Source organism: Excalfactoria chinensis, chromosome 5 (genome assembly GCF_039878825.1).
Source record: "Excalfactoria chinensis isolate bCotChi1 chromosome 5, bCotChi1.hap2, whole genome shotgun sequence".
NCBI classification, from domain to species: Eukaryota; Metazoa; Chordata; class Aves; order Galliformes; family Phasianidae; genus Excalfactoria; species Excalfactoria chinensis.
This window is the reverse complement of record NC_092829.1, coordinates 47,407,470-47,425,537: the sequence shown is the minus strand read 5'-3', so window position 1 is coordinate 47,425,537 and position 18,068 is coordinate 47,407,470. Positions and strand designations below refer to the sequence as shown.

The 18,068-nt window shown below is 37.5% G+C and overlaps 1 long non-coding RNA gene across 3 annotated transcripts in view; it reads right to left on the bottom strand.

The window, feature by feature from the left end:
• LOC140253343 (uncharacterized) overlaps positions 1 to 8,602 on the bottom strand; it is a 259,237-nt gene extending 250,635 nt beyond the window's left edge. For 2 of the 3 annotated variants that reach the window (XR_011903823.1, XR_011903822.1), the window contains exon 1: positions 8,478 to 8,563. This is a non-coding gene — a long non-coding RNA (uncharacterized lncRNA). Of the gene's footprint in view, positions 1 to 8,477 lie in introns of all 3 variants that reach the window. The other variant, XR_011903824.1, reaches the window with a different exon arrangement.
• Between the last annotated feature and the right edge of the window lie 9,466 nt (positions 8,603 to 18,068).

The window sequence follows — 18,068 nt, the reverse complement described above, 5'->3', positions numbered from 1 at the left end:
AATGTACTCCTTTTTTCTGTGTAAGAAGGAAGAAAGATCCAAGGATGAACAAGGAGACATTTTAAGTTTGCGTAAATTAAAGCAAACCCATAATTCTCTGCTAGTCTCTATCATTCTATATAATTTCTCTTCCTTCCTTCACTACACTTCCAGAAAAGCTGGATTAGGAGCCTCCTTCCTGTCTTTACTTCTTTCTCTCATTTGGAAGCTCTCAGTTTGACTGAGAAGTAGATGAACAGTTGTTAAGGAAAAGACAGAAAAAACAAAGGTAGGACCATTATGTGTAGAATCATGACTAGGAGCTGTGATTCTTTACAGGGATATAATTATGGCTTGACACATTTCTACCCAGATCAGACATACAGGCTATACATATTATTTCAATCTAATCCATCAAATACCACAATACTTTTGTGATTGGTGCAGATATTGTGGGGAGGACCTGGTGCAAAATTTCATCACAGAACAATTTTAACATCAGATACAAGCATTGATATTACTCATGTTTCCTATTGGTTGTGCTATTTCAAGCCCCACAATTTATAAATGAAACAACACAAAGGATGTTTAGACTTCTGTAATGTTTTGTTTGTTTGTTTGTTTTTGTTTTTAATTAGGAAAGTATGTTTTGTTCAAGTTAACTAGTTTTCCTCTTAGTATACAATATATCTGTAATGAAAACCAGATGTGAAGAAGTTTTCAGATACACAAATTAAGGTTACTACTTTGGTCTTTAAGAAAGTCAACAAGATACAGAGGATTCCTCATAACTTCGCTTTTGCTTTCTGTTTAGCTCTATTGGTTAGTGTTAAAAATCAACTCTTACTAGAATGCTGTTTTGTTTTGTTTTTTTTTTAGCCCTACTTGATCTTGCAGAGTTGATCTGCCTGGTACAAGCCAGAATACTTTAAGAAAAGGAAAGATGTATCAATTTTAGCTTTAAAGAGAGTTTTAGATACCACACAAAACACTACCACCTGGTCAAGGAAAGAACCTAAGAAATCTATTATGAAAGAGTATGAGGATTCACAAATTGTTTTAAATAGACATCTTACTCCACAGTGATTTCGAGCACCAGAAAGCTCTTCTCCACTTCATATTTTCTACTTGCTTCATTGACTCAGAAGCTTTGAACTACTTGCCCAAAGTCAGTTTTCATAAGCAAGGTGGTATCTTTTTAAGGTAAGAGAAACTCTTTCCTTAAAGTGAGCTCACTTCGCTCTTAATTTCAGACACTTGAAGCCATAGCCTCCTCAGAAGTGAGAGTGCAAGTTGAAGAAACTGAGTCATTACAATTGCTCTTGAAAATTAGACACCATCAGAGTTTCAAGCAAACTCAAAGTCACACACATACTGGACCTAATCCTTGTCTCACGACTTGTTTTTTTCTTTTACTTCACTGGGAGATACAGTGCAAACTCAGCATTATGAAGAATTTGGAGAAGACCCAAGCACTTTTCTTTGACAGAAGGATTTAATAAATAGGACTTTTATCCTAGGCCAGATATTTCAATAGGACTTCTAAGTATAAAGACTTTCTGTGCAGAAGTTAGTCCCTAAATGTATAATCCCTGCTGAGACAGCTGGTTAGGGGAAGCTGCCACCCATCTGTAATTCTCAGCAGGCAGACATTTTATGCACTTGGGAGTTTAGTTATTCTCTGATACTGAGCATTCTGCTCACAAAGAGCTTAGAAAAGTAAAGCCAGTGAATATAACCTGGCTTTTGTTAATACTGCACTTTAGCATACCTGAATTCCCAAAAGAGGGTTTGCATTTTACTTTTCCTCACATTTTCCCTTCAAAAAAATGGAGAAGTAAATCCCTGTGAATGTAAGAATACCTATTTTTCAAAAACAAAGAGATCCCTGAGTAATGTGTGGTTTGAAGTAAACTTTAGAAAACGTACAATGCTGGAAGTTGCCAGAATACTCTGAAGAGAGAAACAAAATATGAACATAATTGCAAACGTAATGAGGTTCAGTAATGCAAAGTGCAAGTTTTACACTTGGATTGAGGTAATCCCAGATATGTATTACAAACTGGGAGAACTCCTTGAGAGTAGCTCTGCTGAGAAAGACTTGCAGGTCCGGGGTGATGAAAAACTTAACATGAGCCAGCAATGTGCACTTGCATTCTGAAGGCCAATGGTATCCTGGGATCAATTGGAAGAGAGGTGACCAGTGCTGTGAGGGAGGAGATTATTCCTCTCTATTTTGCCCTCATGAGGGCCCATCTGGACTACTGGGACATCCAAAACATGAAAGATGTGGATCTTTTAGAGAAGGTTGAGAGGAGGACCATGAAGAAGATCCAAGGCCTGAAGCATTTTCCTATAAGACAGGCTTGTTCAGACTGGAAAAGAGAAGTCTGTGGGGAGAACTCATTATGGCCTTCCAATACTTAAAGGGAGTTTATGAACATGAGGGAAATCAACTTTTTACATGGATAGTGATAGGACAGGGGGGAATGGTTTTAAAATAAAGGAGATTAGATTTATATTAGATGTCAGGAGGAAGTTTTTTTTTACTGAGAAAGTGGTGAGGTATTGGAACAGGTTGCTCAGAGAGGTTGTGGATGCCCCATCCCTGGAGGTGTTTGAATTGGATGAGGCCCTGGGCAATCTGATCTAGTACTTCATCTAGCAGCTGGCAACACCACCTTTGGTAGGGAGATTGAAACTTAATGATCCTTGAGGTATCTTTCAAACCTAGCCTTTCTATGATTGCTTTATGCTATGATAAAATAAATATGATTAATAGTTTTATATGTTGTTCAGAGCCACTTGCTAGAAAACAAAAATAAAAATCTTCCATTGTCAAAAAATCATTTGTCTCTGTAAAGTTAATAATAAGGAATTATACCACTGCATTACCTAATGAATAAGGAATTACCAAGAATTGCTGTGGTGTACTCAGCATGTTATCACTAGATAACACAATAACATCGCTGTGACTAAATGCATTATTCCTACTGTTTTCAATAAAGTAAACGTAGCTACGTTTGTTACCCTTTTGTTACTCCTCTGATGAAAAATCACTTTTAGAATAAGGTTTATGGTATTTGTTTTCTTTTTTTTTTAGAAGAAGTAGACCTTGAAATGTAGGATTATAAACTGACATTACTCACTGTAATTTAATTTAGATCAATCCTTTTCAACCACGGTCCCTTTCAAAGGCTAAATGTCACTTTTACCCCCGTGCAGTTTCCTACTCAGATTTTAATTATGAGAATAACTATTACGTTTTGTTATTTTACACTCTGCATTCACTGTGCCAACAATTTCAGAGTGAGCTATGTCTATGGACGTTCTGAACAACAACAAAAAATTGATGTGTTAAGAGTAGTTTTAGGTTTTCTCAGATTAGCTCAATAGCAAAGGAATCTGTGAGGGCTACAAAGTTTGAGCAAAAGCCTAACCTTTGAATCCTTCTATCTTAGTCCATGTTGTTTTAGTTATAAACAAGATATACAAATACCTTACTAGTAGGCACTATGAGGTAATAATAAATCTCAATGTAAGCATCAAAAACCTAATAATTAGGCTGTGCTGTTGTGTATCAATAAATTCCTTTCATTTTCTGGAAATCTGTTTTTCTCTATTATTCACTGTAAAAAAAAAAAAAAAAAAGAGAGAGAGAGAGAGAGAGATTGGAAACACGGGTGTGACTTAGCAGTCCATCTGAAATAAATCAAGCGGGCATCATCACTGTTCAAAACTGAAAAGTTTCAGAATGCGAGATCAAATGTAGGTAGTGGCTAAACTGAGCGGTAACAATTCTTATTAGCCTCATTATTTTAATCAATCTTGACCACCTGACAATAATCTTAAAATCAGAAAAATTTCACATTTATTTTACATTTATTTTAGAACTTGAGGCCATTCAGATTCATGCTTCTTCCAAATAGTTCCAAATCTTAAGTATTCAACAGCCCATTATTTAGTATTCTGAGAGCAGCTCATACTGTTATTACAATTGACACTAGCAACAGTAGTGTTATTTTTTGAAGTAGATACAATTGTTTGCTGCTGCGCTGGATTTCAGAACAGACGTGTCCAAATAATGACGTGTTGATAGGTGTGCTACTGGCAAAATTTATTGTGCTGTAGAAAGGAAGAGAATTGCTAACCTTCACAAAAGCAGAAGGAAGATTCTTATAAAGACTAGCAAAAACTGCATCAGTAATATTTGTTCAGAACTAAAGAGAATATCCATTCTAGAGCCCAGGAATGTTAGCTTGGTGCTTGATTTAAAAACGTAAATGAACAAATAGAGGAAAACTAGCAATGTTTCTGAGTAGTACATGGAACCATTACCTTACTTACACTTTCAAGTGCATTGTAATTATGAAATACCATTTGATTATGGAAGACATAGTCGAGAAAACATGAATGGTTATCTAGTACAAATTGCAAACTGCAACAACTTCAGAGAAAGGGATAAGAAAACAATTAGTGATTTACTGGGATCTCTGGAAGGTGGAGATACAGCTTGAGGAATCAGTACAGATAAAGCTTTGACTCAGATTCTTTTCACGTTAGTCAAACACTTACATACCACCATATTCTGAGTAATTTCAGAGGTAAATAAGCCATTTCTTATTTAGATAAGCTGAACCATACAGTATGAGGTCTGCATATTTTTTTTTAATCTTCCCATTTTTTGTTGACTTTATTTTCCTCTATTTGTCTTCTGGCCAACCTCACAAAACATTCACTTTCATTTCTATGCATATTTTTATATTGCACTAAATCACATTAAGTTTGATATGTGCACAAATTGAAATGCTTTTTAACATCACAAAATTATAACTGAGTAATTCACTGTCTCACAATTTATTTTAAAATTCCTGTACATGGGGGCAAATTGGAGTGCTAAGCAGAAATACAGTTGGTATCCTTGTAGCAATGTATTTTTATCCTTCAAGTTATAAATTATGTGGCCACACATACTGCTAATAATATCAATAAATTCAGGATATAATAGTGATCTCTAAAATTATTAAACTGTTACTGAAAATGAATCTATAATAGCACAGCATGGGATTTCCTAGTGACAAATGCAAATATGTTCACATATGCCTTTCTATTTTCTTTCATTTTATTTCTAAATAAAGTTAGGGTTATTGGTAAATGAAAGATTAAGCTTTAAATTGCTAACTCTATTTCAGGCCTGAATGTAATATTTAATTTGAAAAAAATCCCTTCTTCCCTATTTTTTGTCATATTCCTTTTTCTTTCTTTCTCCCCCCCCTCCCCCCCAACCCTCCAACCTGTCGCTTCAGCTCAGAAAGTCTATACTGCATGCCTTGCAAGGGTCTCGGTAGGCTGACCTGTTCTACAGGCTTTGGAGCCAAAGGTCAGAGAAACTGTCAAATGACATATTGTAGATAGATATAAAAAAAATTCTATGGGAGTAAAAGTGGTAGTCAGGGGAAAGAGTTTTCCACAGCAGAGTTTTCATCATTGTATCACAAAGCAATAGTGAGTTGGATACAATAATGTGATGATAATACCATAAGCATCACTTTTTTCCATACTCTGCCAGAGTTTTGGGACAGATCAGTAAAGCACTGAAAAAGCCTACCGAATCTTGTAATACAAACACAGGAATAGTAAATACTTAATCGAATCCAAACTGCTGAGTAATGGACTCTGAACATTTAATCCAAGCCATAGAGGAGCTCAGAACCTAAGGAAGTAGTCCTCACAAGACAGACAGCAGAGTAGAGAGCTATCCAAATTGTTTTGGATTAGAAAGCAGTGAAAGGCAGGTTTAGGAATAAAATACAGAAGAATTCCAGGATGAAATTTAAACAGTTAACCTGAATCTCAAGGGTTTTCAGGCTAACGAGATATACTTAGGTAGTCATTTTGGGAGGAAACAAATGCTTTGAATGTGACCTGGTGTAAACAAGTACTATATACCATAGAATAGAGTTTCATCCTAAAGAAAACTTAAGAAATTATCACAAGAATTTGCTTTTAGGTGTTCTGTACGGGTCCTCTGTCAGATTTGCCTTTCTGAGCTGTCTTGCTGTTTTAAAATAGCTACATCAAAGAGGCCACAGGGAGAAATAGAAGAATCATGTTTGCTGTGTGGGATGTTACCATTTCAGTTTAGATCAGAGGTGTAATTTTGAAGGAAATCTCTCTGTCATTCCTAATTAGTACACTTTTGTTTACGTCACAGAACAGTCTTGGAACAGGAAAACAGGATTGCTGCTTAAAAAAAAATAAATGCACTGCACCTATTAATGCTATTTGAGTCTATAGGACCAGACAAGAACTACTTTGAAACCAACCAAAACAAACAAACAAACTGAAATGTGAATATTGCAATTGCTTAATTTCAAGCACAAACTTTTGCTGCCTGCAAAGCCACAGAGTTTGCATTTCTTATTCTGCAAAGAAGGTGGCAGCAAAATGGGTTGTTTCAGGGCACTGTTGTAGGATGAAATCTTAAAAAAAAGCCAAATAGTACAGCTTCTGCTAGATTACCAAGTATTTTTTGTTGTAATCTGAATGAGAAAGATTTTAATGTTGCTATTGGCTAAAAGTTCTAGATTCTTCTTTAATATTATGCAAACAATTAAAACATTAGGTATATCCTTGTACCACCTAGAAGTAAAAAAACTGAATATTCTGTAATTTTACATCTTATGCAGCCATTAAGAAGTGTACCATTAAGTGGCATTTCATATTTTGGTTTTTGAGCTATTAGTAGTCATTAACAACATAGATACAGTCCTGCAATAATCACTACATCCTTAGGCTTAGACTTCAAAAATATACATGAAAGTGCAATAAAAACATTGGTTTTCAGCACTCACCCATACATTCCTTCCAATCCAAGCTTAAAACAAGACTCTACAAGATGCATTTCTCATCTAAACTATGACAAAATCAGCACTGTATAAATACATACACAAACAAATATTTTTCAAATTACTTAATTAAAACAAAAGCCTGCTTCTTCAAGTCAAATAAAAATCATCAGAATTTAACATATTAATGTTTAAGTATGCAAAAACAACAACAACAACAACAAAGCAGGTGCAAAAGGAATCACATTAATGGAATCTATAAAGAATTACACATTATACATGTGCAACTATTTATTACTGTATTGTATGCCTTTATTGTATATTTTTAGGCCTAATTTGTCTGGATCTTGGGCATAGGACCTCCCAGTTACCTCAGTAACACTAATACTGGGATTGCTAAAATTCCTCTTCCTGGTGAGAGTGCACGTTGTTAAAGCAAGATGAAGATCTAAACCTACATTCATCCAGAAAACTTCCCCTTCAGAGAAGCATTACAGCCAGCTGGGGTACTTCCTGAACTTGGCTGCTGCTGCTGCCTGGCGAGATCTGACTATAACTAGGAGCCATAGTCAGTCACATTGACCATGTCTTAGGTGCTCCCAGGTTTATTCTTCCTCAATGCAGTATTTATGGCATTGGCAAACTCGGCCCATTATGTTTTTTCCTTGCTTATCTGATGCCTATTATAAAACCTGGATTCACCATCCTGAAACAGATCTGCATCCCCATACCACACACCAGTTAGAGAGTGGAGCAGCAGTTTGACTACAAAGGGGAGGGTAGAGAAAGGAACACTGTTGCCATGGAATCACTATTTAGTAGACCTAAAATTATTTTACCTTGGTTACTTTAATCATCAACTTTCATCTTTGCAAAGCAACAGCAGTGCCTCCTATCCCAAGCAAATGAGCATCAGACTTTCTCCACAACAATTAATGACTTTTTCCTTACTGCTGCAAATTTATATAGAAGAATAGGATTGCTACTTAAAATACCCTGATGTCATAGCAACATAGAAAGTCCTTACAGGTGAGGACCAGCAGTTTATCCAATTTGAAGCTTGCAACTTAATTCTTCCGCCTAGTGATGCTCAACACAACTGCAAGCTGTGAAACAAGTTTTCTTGTGCTTGACTTTTCCAATTCACATTATCAAACACGGATCTCTAATACAGAATTCTCTTCTGTTTTCCATACACACGCAAGTGCACACACACACACAAACAAAACAAAACAACCCTCCCCCACACCTTTTAAAATAATCTATGGAGCAACAGTGGAAAACCTCAGAGCAACTTTTCCCTGCTGCATGGTAATGTTCTAACCAGCTCTTAACAAATCAAGGATGTCCAGCCTCAACTGTGCTCAACCCCACCACCTTTCACATTTAGACCTAACATGTGCAGGTCAAGTGCTACAGTATTACTTTGTATTATATATAGATTATATTCAGTCCTGCCTCTGGATTTTATCCCTTAAATAACAATAACAACACAGTTTCAAATAGAACATTTACCCAGGTAATTCCCTTTTCATGTATGGATCTTCTTTATATTTCATTTGCACATGGGATTTTCAGAACGCTCCTAAATACCAATAAGTTGAACCATAATGAGAAGGGGTTTCCCTTCTTTCAAAGGGAATTTCTTACCTGAGTTGAGCAACTTCATCTCCTGATCACATGAAGATGGCACTCCTACATTTTCTGCACTGACGCCCACATAGTCAATAAACAAGGATGGTAAGAAACAGCTTGAAGCTTCCAGATCCCGCTCTCCTTGACATAAATATTCCTTAAGTCATGTGGCAGAAAGGCAATTTTTATATAAGACTCTCATATAATGTCACTAACATATTCTATGCCAGCAGAGAATTGATTGCAGCATAGCTTCTGCCATTTTTCTTCTGTTCTGACATTAGAGCTGACAATTTTTAAGTGTTGAACACTGGAGCGTTTCTAGATAAATCACACACGTTCACAGAAAGGAGCTGTGATGCATCAAACTCCTTGTGGTAGCAATAGTGAGGCACACTGTCCATGCACAAATTAATTGCAGAGGATCATTGTTGAATCCACTTCACGTACACAATTTATCTGGATGCACACAGCAAATTTTTGCTACAAGCTCAACAGTGTGGGTTGACAAGCATCTGAAAAAGCACCTCATTTTCACAGAAACATCAGAGAAAGTTCATCCTGTGTTACACAGCATTCTGGCAGCTCCACGTGATGTACAGCAACCAGTATGTCCATGGTGACTATTGGCTCTTCCTGAACACAAGGCATTGCCTTTGGGAGTTCTCTCAAGAGTCGTTTGAATTCAGATATGCTAATGGACTAAATACGTAGCATCACACTTCAGTTTCCAAGTTTATAATCAAACGGACTTGGAGTTCAATCTGACTGTAACTGAATATTGCTTGTAATACATCAATCTTTTCGCACAGAAGTTTGCAAACCAAACGTTTATCTCTCCATGGGAGACAGCCAACCCTCAGGAGGCAGAAGCACCTCTCCAGGCTCCAGGTCCTTACCAATACTGCTGCTCTGCTCTGCTTCCCACAGCCATACCTCAAAGCTTGGAATCTTCCGGAAAGATCTTATCCTCCAATTCGCCACTTCTGCCCCGCAGACCGTGCAAATTTGGTGCAATTTTCGTTTAGGCGGACTAATCCTCCCTCACGGAGGGACGATTCTGTGCCTCGTGCTCCGGATCGTTCGAGAAGGACTGCGCCCGGAAGCGGTCCCAACTGTCCCCGGCACGCGGAGGACCGTTGTGGGGAGCGCGACAAAGGCGATGCGCGGTAGGGGGCGCGTGGAGCGGTGCAGCGCTTCCCCTGCTCGCCGGCGCGGTGCGCGGAGCGGCTTTTGCTCAGCCCCGTGCAGCTCCTCTCTGCTGAGACGGGGAGACGTACCGCAGCTCAGGAAGATTTGCAGAGTCGTTCTACGGCCGCTTCCAGGAGAGAGCGCTTGAGCGTTAGTTAACGAGCTGGCGGGTCGGTGTGCATTATCTGGGTGTTTTCCTTCATTCATATACAAGGGTTGCTCCTATATTGGTATTTTGAGCCTCTATGTCAGAGGTAGATGCTTGTGGTATGACAGTAGAGCTTGAACATTTCCACCAGTGTTCCATTTTATTGCTGTGCAACCAATAGCAGCAGAGGGGCAGCCAGATGCAATGGCATCTGACATGGGAGTGTTTGTAAAGCAGAGGGGTGGCATTTGAATTCCACCCTGCAGAAAAATTAAATTGCAAGTATTGACATTTGTGTAAGTTTGCTGAATGTTTATGGACACCAACCAGCAGATATGCAAGCACTGAAGTTGGGGAAGGGTGCACATATGAGCAGAGGCAATAGTGGGCCACCTCTCTCTACACCTGGTGCAGATTGTTTACATGTGCAGCATACAGGATCTTGCTCATTGCTAGTGAAAACGTATAGCTACTGATGGCAGTTATTTGCAAAAAAAAAGTAGCGTGTTGTAACTAAGAATTTGCCCTGTCAAATAATCTTATTATGTTCTTTGCATCTGTTGTAGTTTCCATGGAAATAAGCAGGAAGCATTACTTTTGGAGCAATCTCTGCATATTTGCGCTTACACTGCAGCACAAGAGCTGGAACTCTTCTATCCACCTGCACAGAAAAGAAGAAGGGGATAAAACAAACAAACAAACCCAAACCGCTCTTGTTCAGCCCATTGAGGACCACCACCTCCAACTTTAGTAGCAAAACAGCCAGAGGCAGAGAGGACAGGGTGAGAAATGGCAGCACTTCATGTCTGCTGTATTCCACCAGGGGCTGCTCAGTCCCTTCCTGTGGCTGATAGCATTGAGACCACCACAGCTGGGCTTTTTCACATTAGCTGTGCAATACTCATCTCCCTCTTTTTCATGTTTTGTTTCTTCCCCCACCCCCAAGAGCCTTGATTTATTTAATTATTTTTAATTGTCACAATTGTTCAAACCCCTTGTCAAAATTTTTGGCAGACATCAGGCTGTCCTTAACTGCTTAATTCCCTTCCTGATAACACCTTGCAAAAACCATACTTTCTTGACATTAAGTTCCACAATTATTATGCTTTCTTCTTGCAGCAATAACAGATATTGGTAATATATTTAGAAGAACTACAACTGACTATTTTCAGACAATACAACCTCACCTTTCTTACTGAAGTTTGGAACAGAAGGTTTTCGTACAGAAAATGCAAGCTTTCAGGTCAAGTCAAAGGTTTTCTTTTGTGTATATCCATGAAATCTCATTAGGGAGTAAAACTGGGACTGCACTTCTTCCAACTCCCTCTTTCTCATCACCAAGGGAGTTTTCAGTGGCTTTCATTTTTCAAGCAAGCTTCCCACGCAACCTCCTGGAAAATAAGGGAGCAATCAGCAATTGAAAGTTCACCCTGTTGAACTGTATTAATTTTGCTGAAGGCTGATATATTGATCACAACACAACCACTCGCAGAAGAAAAACTGTGTGGGCTCTCTGTAAAATAAAAATGAGAGCTAGCACAAAAATCTCCTCGCAAAAAAATTCTCCAACACTTTTTTCTCTTCCCAGCAAAACCCAAAACAGATAAAATCATTTTGAAAACGGGGTGGTTCAAGAGGAGAATCACCTCAGTCATTATATCTTCAGTCATTTTTAGAATTTGAAATTTTTGAAAAGAATCAAAGAAAATTAAGGCTGCTTATGAAATCACCAGGTTTCCTAGCTGTGGTTACTAAGTCACATCACTAAGGTGACTTCTGGCTTTGTTCTGTATCTGATAGGTAAGATAAAGAAGGGACCTAGAGACAGCAAGGGAATCAGACAGTAACTGGGACCATACCATGCTTCCTCTACAGAAGGCACCTAATGGAGCAATGCCAAGTAACACCGGATGCTACAGTCTCTGAATCAAACAATAAGCAATGCAATCACAGATGGTTCAAAATTCAGAGGAAAATAATCTATCCACATAAGAAGGAAATACTGCACATAAACGCTACAATGAAAAGCAGTTCTTTCCTGGTTTTTTGTTGTTGTTGTTTGTTTGTGTGTGCATGTGCTTTTTTTAATGCAAATTATTCAAAGTTATTAAAATGTAAGCACTTAGCTTCTAAACCAGCCTCTCATTCAATGACTTGTATCATAGTGGCTTAATCATCTTTATGTTTCACACCCTCTTAGCAGTTCCTTTCATAGTGATCTCCTCAAAAGAGGGAAATCTACATTATGAGATAAGCACATTCAGCCTCAAATCTTGAGAATGATTCAGTCACTGATATCTGGCAAACACTGATTTATACAATTCACTTTGTCAACATCATAGTCCTTATTCATACTCCACAGGCAGTTCTCTAGAACAGCCCTTTAACCTCTAGGAAAAATATGTCATGGAACCATATCTGGTAGCTTTTCACCACATTTGATTGCTTATATTATCCTAAATAAATAAATAAATAAATAAAGTCCAAAAGACTCATTTACCTGTCTTCTTCCTTTCTGTCATCCCTGCCATTCACACCAACAAATATCCAACTAAACATTCATGCCTGGTTTTCAACACAGATACTATTACAGCCTCAATAATGAAAATATCTACTTTCAGAAAACTCAATATCCATAACTGTAATTTTACTAGAAAAAATAAAATACATTCAAAAAATCCATCCAGTATATCCATTTTTCAGGTATTTTGTTGCATATTTTAATGAGGCATTTTTATTAATAGGAATATTTCTATACTTCAAAACAAGTGCTTAATACAAACAAGCCCACAGCTGCTTTGGAAACAACTGCAATTACAGACATGCTGAAGTTACCACTCTTCCTTTGTCATTCATTTTGGTGGAGTGCTTCAGCTCTTTTATTCCCCTGAGGTGCTGTAATTGATTACCACAAATATCTATAAAGTGATAAGCATCTTTTGAATTCAGCTTTAGCTCTTACAATAAATACATAAATGTTTCTCTGAAGAAGTCTGCCCTCCAAAATTCTGAGTTGATTTAGATTCTGACTTAATGCATTGTGTATATCTACACAAATCCTTTTAGAGTGAGGAAAAGTACATTAGTTATGCTCAGAATAAATCAGCTAATATGAGGAAGCACATGAAAATAAAATGAAAAGAAGGGTATCAGTAAAGTCAGAACAATCTCTGCCTGTTGCCATTTTGGAATTCACTTTTTAAGTCTGATCTTCTCTCCCACTTCCACTAAAGGAAATGCAAGTTAGCAAGTGGAGCAGTAAGAACTGAGTACTTGTTAGGCTCATTTTCAATATCTGCTGGCATTATGAATGTTTGTTTTTTCATTTTCATTGATTGGATTTTTTTCCTTCTTTGATTTTTTTTTTTTTAAATAAATTATTTTTATTTTTGAATTCAGAATTTCTTGCATTTCCAACTGTTGTTTTGGAGAACGTGTAGTATCTTCATGCATTGGAAGTTACTGACACTGTATGCTCCATTCCATCTTACCACATCTCCTTCTGCCATGCTACCCCTGAAAGCCTGCATCATAGTTTATGCAAGGGACACATTTGTTTTACAGCATGAATGCAGGTCACCTGTACTGCTTGGCAGTTTCACTTCCAGACACACTTTTATAGCAAAGCAGAAATTCTTCAGTGACTTTGGAAAAGCTAGAACCCACATTTTATGACTGTTAACTGATTAAGCAGTGACATTCTTTCCCACAGACTTTGCTTTCTTGAACATTGTGTAGGAGACACAATCGAGACAAATCTGAAAGGTTAGGCACTATCATAGTATACTCACTAAATAGTACATGCTTGTGGGCACGCAGTGATACAAAGGAAATAGTGCACCAAGGACTGTAGCAAAGGTATATCTCTGAAACAATACAAGGCCAAGACACATCAGCGCCACTAATTCAATTTTCAGTTTACTTTCTACACCTTTCCTTAGGATAATTAAATGCATTAAGTATTTTGACTCATTTAGCACTGTACTCCTCTTCAATCAATAACAAACAGGAAATTTATGAGAGTTAAATTTGTTCCTATCTCGCCTATCTTCCCCATTGCATAAACATGCCACCTACCTGAAGTTGATAGACCCTTGAGGTTCTGGCACATTAGATAGAGAGCACTAAACATTTAATAGCCTGACCTGAAAATGAAAGCTTGAAGGTAAATGATTGTTCATCTAGCTATTAGTTGCAAACAGAATTTGTTCACCTTGTTCATCCTGCTTACATTTACCTCTTTTGTTAGCATTACAGTCCTGGACTGCTACAAAGGGAAGCTATTATCAGCAGTCCCTAGATCACAGGGTTTGCATCACATTACAGAAAGTCTTCTGATAACTCCAGTAGTGCCATCCAGCTCCTTTCCATCTGTCAGCTGTAGGGCTGGGGAAATGGGAAATCTGCCTGGAGGTAGGATGGCCCTTCAGAGGGATCTGGAAAGGCTGGATCTCTGGGCTGAGGCGAATGGGATGAAGTTCAACATGACCAAGTGCCAGGTCCTGCATTTTGGCCGTAACAACTCCAGGCAGCACTACAGGCTTGGGAAAGTGAGACTGGAAGACTGTGAAGAGGAAGAGGACCTGAGAGTGTTGGTCAATGCTCAGCTAAACACAAGCCAACAATGTGCACAGATAGCCAAGGAGGCCAATGGCATCCTGGCTCATATCAGAAATAGCATTGCCAGAAGGAGCAGAGAAGTGATTGTCCTGCTGTACTCAGCTCTGGTGAGGCTACACCTCAAGTACTGTGTTCTGTTTTGGGCCCCTCACTGCAAGAAAGTCATCGAGGCACTGGAGTTTATCCAGAGGGCAAGTAAGCTGGTGATGGTTCTGGATCACAAGTCTGATAACCAGTGGCTGAAGAAACTGGGATTATTTAATCTGGAGAAGAGGAGGCTCAAAGGAGACATTTCTGCCCTCTACTGCCATCTGAAAGGAGGCTGTAGTAAGGTGGGAATCCCTCTTCCCTCAGAGTTAGCAGTATGTTGAGAGAGAATGTTGCACCAGTAGATGTACAGATTGGATATCAAGAAAAATTTCTTATACAAAGGAGTGGTCAGCCACTAGAACGAGCTTGAGTCATCATCCTTGGAGATATTCAAGATTCATTTAGATGTGGTTCTAAGGAACATGGTATAGCAGGAAACATTGGTGGCAGGTGGACATTTAGACTAGATTATCTTAAAAGGTCTTTTCCAACCTTGATGATTTCATTATATGGCTGAGGCCCTTGGGCACTGGCTGCATGGGGCCACTAGTGGCCCATCAGCTCATGACTCACATGGCTTCAGGCACCACAAAGTATGCCTGGTGCTGCAGCCATATGTTACATAGGCTTGGAAGCTCTTACAATTGGTTTCTGTGCAGTATGATACAGCAATTTTTTTGTTAGCTGTGCAAGACTAGCCCCAATTCTATTTATTTTTCATACACAAGTTGCTCATTGTTCCCAAAAATAAGAATTCATCAGTGCATTCTGTGGAATCTTCATCTTGATTAAAATAAGGAATTACTATTAGCTATTAGAAAGTGTAAAAAGAGATAAGGCAGTTTGTAACTTACAAACATTCTTGTTGTTTTTGAACCCCATGCTAAAAATGGCTCAATAGTTTTTGTTGTGTTTTATTAAATTCTTAAATCACAATCACAATGAATGGTAGGTAACTTTCTTCTTGTTTTCAGCTTGTGACTGTGGGAAGTACAAGACAAACAGAATTTTTGTTTTCTTGCCTGTTGCTTTCTGTTGATTTGTCTTTCAAAACTTTTTTATACTGACTTAAACAATTTTATGCAAAGCTAAATATAAAGTGAGTCTCTATCTGACTTGAAAAAAATACCCATTTCCCATTTCCTGTCTCTAATCCAGTTGCTGAAAATTTTGCCACAACTTCAGTTGGGCCAGGATTTTTATTTATTTATTTATATAAATAGATGTCAGTGCTTTTTTTTTTTTTTTTTTTTTTTTTTTTAATCCTCAGTTTTCTCTATTCTGTATTTAGCACAAAGTTTTACTGTGCTTCAAAGTATCTTGGAAGTCTTAGAAAAAAATAGACACAAAATCTCAAGTTACAAAGTTAATAACATAACTGCAAAGCTCAGATTCTACACTGATTGTGTGCTCCAAACTTAATCTGCTTCAAGCTCAGCTCTGTTCCATTAGCCCTTATAATCAGAGCTGTTTTTCATTCTGTAATATAAATATCAACCTTTAGTTCCTTCAGCTATCCAGCTCAGCTATCTAGAGAATGAAAGGAAGAATAAAGTACAATAAAGACAGGAATAGGAAAAAGGGTTTCAATTATGCAGCAGAATAAAGAGCACCTGTGCTGGAATTCATTAACACCAGTGAGCAGGCAGCTGCATATTTGCAGCATGCTGATGAGACAAGGGAGAATGAAAAAGAACAGATAACTGACTTTACAGATTAGAAATCACAACAAAACATTTAAAGTTCCTCATTTTTACTCAGGCATTTGATTATCCTATTCCCTTTTTAGAACTGCTTGTATTATTATTTTTTTTTATACAATGTTTGTATAGTTCAAATTTCTTTTTTCATAAACACAAATGAAAACTGGAATAATGTTTTCCATAAGAGTATAGTGGCTCCATCAGTGGCTTTGTACAGCTTAACACTTGAAGCAATGCTGATAAAATTTCCAGAAGTTTGATAGTCTATTCTAACTAGCCACCATCCCAGCCATGTTATGCAGCTGCTAATTTTTTGTTGTTATTTTGTCTATTCTTATTTTCCCTGTTTTGAATATCTCCAGTCTTTGTGCTAGGTTGATAATCTTACAATCCACAGGAATTTCTCTTGCATCTCTATAAAGGATAGCACATGTAGAGGGACTCATTTTATCTTCCTGATTAGTGCACCTGTTTTAATTAAGGGGCATCAGGTGTTTCTTGACCTCATCACCTCCTTTTGGGCTCTGCTAACAGTGACCACAGGTCATTTTCAAGTATCTATCAGATTAATCAGGTAGAAATTCTGAAAAAGCTGATCACAGATGTTTTCTGTGGGCACCTTCTCTAATGCCATGGCAACACTGTAGTTAGTTATACTTCCTTGGATTATATTCAGTTCTATTCATGTTGTCTAATGATTTCAGTGCATAAAAAGTCTGGAGCTGAAGAGTGGACTGCAAGCTGGAACGTCACAAAATTCCATGAACTAATTTCCTCAGTTTCAGCAAGTCATGCCAGATGCATGCTACACTGAGCTTACACTTCACTGATATTTTTACAGCAACATTGTTAAAGATCAAAGACTTCAGCAAGCATCCATTAGACACTATTAATTTGGTTTCTTTCAGAGTTACAAAGAGGACAAGTGAAAGGACTGGTAGCATTTAATCTGCATATCTGCCTTCCTGAATGTAGCATTACACTTTACAGTGTTTTATGTCTTTTGCTTAAAGCTCTTTGAGAGTAATCCATATATCCTAAGCACTCTCTCCGTTCTACTTGGAGCAGAACAGAAATGAATATGCACATCCAGAATTCCAGATATCACATTCATATCCCATATGTCTGAGCACACAAAAAATAACTTGGAGCTCAACCAATTAATCTTGAATTTGTATAACAGATAATAAAAGTAGAATCTGACACCTTTTATTTAGTCTTACTGGTAAGACTGCATTTAATAATGTAATATCCCACTCAAGAAAAAGACTTAAAACTGGGAAAAAGATTTTAAAAATTGACTGGCTGAAATTGTGCTTCAAGTGTTGAAATGCTATTAAACAATGCATTTCCTTAAAAATTAGTCTAATTATAATTGCTTTTCTCAAGGATCTTTGGTTTTATTATCCTACATTATCTCAGTCAAGAAGCGAACAATAATTTTCTATTCTTTAAAAAGACTCCCCTCTCTCGTATATATAATTTTTAAAGGCAATTTTGTCATTAAGGTGTATTTCTTAGCACTTTTGTCATCAAATATCTCATAATATATGTTATTTCCCTGGAATAATTTAGCTCTACTAAGCCAAATACACTACTGAACAGACTACAAATAGCAGTGGCAAGATGCAAAGCAAATAGAAGATGAATATAGCTACATCCAAAAACTATTTGTTAGATGATGACTATGACTAAACCAACATATCAGACAAAGTTCCAAATATCAAACAACTTGTATTATACTAATAATTATACAGAAATATTCAATCTGAGAAATATCTTAACACATTCTGGGCTATGAAGCAAGATTAGAGGATGCTTATGGCAAGTTAAGAATGCATGAGCTGCTACCTT